Raw genomic sequence first — 3,412 nt, 5'->3', positions numbered from 1 at the left:
CCCGCACACTCTGAAACTAAACTCCCTCTTGAAAACTGTAAGCCAGTCACTTTGTGTCTTAATAACACCCCCATTTTAGGTAGCCAATGTTTATGTTGTCCATCTCTATCAACCCTGTGTATAGAGGGGATAGGTTTGATCTTTGATGTGAAGACTCCTTCCCGCTCTACATCCATAAGTATAGGTCAAGTTCATAAAATCATAACAATTTACACTTGTTTCCTTTATCAAGTTTCTTTATAGTCTTCTTGTTGAGTTCTGATCATCAAACCATCAAAGCTAGGTCAAATGGGTACTATGTGCAAGTTTGGTCATTCTTCATATCAGCAGGACATGTCATTCTCTGTGGCTATGTCCTTGTCCATGGGTTCAGGAGTACCCAGGTCTCATCACACTTCGGACCAACCAGCCCTTCCTCTTCTCTCTCTCATCTCCAGGTCAACGGGAGTCTGTGGAGCATGGTTGAACTCAGCTCATATCTTAATTGCTATCTTTCTCCCATTTTAACTTACCACTATACTAACTGTACAGGGTCGCTATGGGTCGGAACCGACTCGATGGCACTTAACAACAACAAAATACTAACTTAGTTGCCAGTAAGCTTACATCCCAGCTTGTTTGGCTGTTCTCTGAGTTTCAGACTTGAATAGTGGTTTGTCCTGAAGGTACTTGATTGCTTGCCTTAATGGCTCACTGGCAAACAACTTGCTTGTTCTGGTAGTAGCCAATCAGACTGCCATTTTTGTTTTTGATTTTTCCTACTGGTCTTTGTTTCAAGAAGTATCTTCTGTTCCTCTAGGTGTTCCAGGCTGGTCTGCTTCTCCTTTGAAGTGGTAATTTCCCATCTCAGAAGGTTCTGGATGAGACTCAGGATTCCACCTAAGGTGCTATATACTACAAAGACTCTGCAAGAATCCTATTTCACTAGGCAAGTTCTGGAACCCCTTTTAGGTATTCCAGTGAGTTTATAGGCTGAAGCTGGACTTACAAGCTCCCAGATAAATCTCTTGGAGGTCCTTCTGAGGAGTGACAGCCCTCCTCCTACCCCTGAAACAAAGAGAGGTATGGCTGCCAACTCACATACAAGCAGCCCCCATAGTCCGAAGAAAATCTCAGGCAAAACTGGGTGTCACACCCAGCCCCACAGGGGACTGTCTGAGCATGCACTTTCTGATAGAAAAAGGTTTGCAGAAACAGGACCAGGGAAGGAGTAATAATCAGAGAAAGGAGCAATCTGTGTTCCCTGGTGGACAGATTGAATACTATGCAATATGTCTCTTCAGTGGTGGCTCCGCTGGTGGACAGATAGGCCATAGCATGTTGTCTATGTGTTTAGGGGACATTGAAAGTTGAAAACTGAGATCTGGAACTTTTAACTCCTAATTACATGAAGGAGACAATATAACTATCACAGGGAGGATAAGGAAGCAGTAAGCAAAGGAGAAGTCTCAGCCCAGATAAGCATCTAACAGTTTTTGGTTTTGTTTTCTTTGCAGAAAATAGTGTGAGTAAAACCAAAATAATGGGGAGAACAGAAAAAAAATTAACACCCTAAAACATTTGAATACCCTCTCAATCACAAAAACAATATACATAAAACCAAGAGAAATGACAGTCCATCCAAATGAACATGATGAAGGGAATGAAATAGTATCTATGGAAGACCAAATAATGAAAAGAATGGAAAAATATAACACAGCAATGTTAAACATAGTTAAAGAGCTACGGGAAAACAGTGTCTTGAAACTGTTATCTATTTTCATCTAAATTACAATGAAAAAGTTAAAAGAAATGAGAAAAACAATTTATAAACAAGAATCTAACAGAGATTTTAAGAAAGAGATATTGTAACTAAAGGAGACAATAACAAACATGAGAAACAGTTTTAATCAGGTAGAAAAAAAGAGAAACCATGAATTACAGGATAAGATAGTCAGAATTATGGAAGCTGAAGAGCAATAAAAAGAAAAGCTCATGAAAGCCAAGCACAAACTTAAAAAAAATGATGAGACAACATCAAGAAATCTTACATACACTTCATGGGAATTCCAGAAGAAGACGAGAGAGATAAAGAATATTTGAAGAAATAACGGCATAAAATGTCTCCAATGTAACAAAGAATGTGAAATTACAAATCCAAGAAGCTCAAAGAACACCAAGTTGGATGAACCCAAAGAGATCACCACCAAGACACATCATAACCAGGCTCTCAAACAGAAAAGTTCAAGAAAGAATTGTGAAGACAGTGAAAGAGAATCAAATAGTCACATATAGCATTAAGTGCCAATTTATTCTCAGAAGTATTGTTGGCCAGAAGGTAATGGAATGGCATATTTAAAATGCTGAAAGAAAGAAAGAAGAGAGAGAGAGAAATAAAGAACCCAACAGCAACACACAAAAAACTGTCAACCAAGAATACTAAGTGAAACTGTTCTTCAAGAATGAGTAAGAAATTAAACCATTTCCAGGCAAAGAGAAGCTGAGAGAGTTCATGTCCACCAGAAGAGACCTATAAAAAAACACTAATGGAAATTCTATAAATGGAACGGAATTAGAAAGTAATTTAAAGTCATAACATAAAAAAAGAAAGCTCTCCAATAAAGATAATTATATAGACAAGTGTAATGTTTAGTAATAAGGCATGCATGCTTGATAGTTCTGTTTTATCCTTCACGATTTTTATGAAAAGTGTGTAAAAAGCAAGGATAAAATTGTACTATGGGGCACATGAAATACAAAGATGTAATTAGTAAGAAAAGCAACAAAAGGGTTGTTGTTGTTAAGTGCCGTCGAGTCAATTCCAACCCATAGTGACCCTGTATAAGGTTTCCAAGGAGCAGCTGGTGAGCTTGAACCGCCGACATTGAGGTTCAAATGGCTTTGTAGTCTGGCGCATTAACCCACAGCGCCACACCAGGACTCCAACAAAAGGGTAGATATGGTACAAGTATAGAATTTTTTGTATGTTACCAAGGTCAATACTACCTATTTACCCTGTTATGTGCCATCGAGTCAGTTCTGACTCATGGTGACCTTGTATAGGGTTTCTGAGGAGTAATAGACAGCTTGAACTGCCGACTTTGGGGTTCAAAGGGACTTTACAGTCCAGCGCATTAACCCACAACTCCATACCTATTTACCCTAGGGTATTATAAATACAGGAGTCCTGGTGTGGCGCTGTGGGTTAATGCGCCAGACTGCAAAGCTGTTTGAACTGCAAGGTCAGTGGTTCAAGCTCACCAGCTGCTCCTCGGAAACCCTATATAGGGTAGCTATGGGTCAGAATCAACTAGACGGCACTTAACAACAACAACAATTATAAATACAAGCTGTTAAATTTCTTCATGGAAACCACTAAGAAAAAAGATCAATACACACAAAATGTATGGAGAAGGGAATCAGATGGCTTTCT

Source organism: Chrysochloris asiatica, unplaced genomic scaffold (genome assembly GCF_000296735.1).
Source record: "Chrysochloris asiatica unplaced genomic scaffold, ChrAsi1.0 scaffold00006, whole genome shotgun sequence".
Taxonomy (NCBI): domain Eukaryota; kingdom Metazoa; phylum Chordata; class Mammalia; order Afrosoricida; family Chrysochloridae; genus Chrysochloris; species Chrysochloris asiatica.
The sequence above is the reverse complement of the archived record's forward strand: the minus strand, read 5'-3'. Positions refer to the sequence as shown.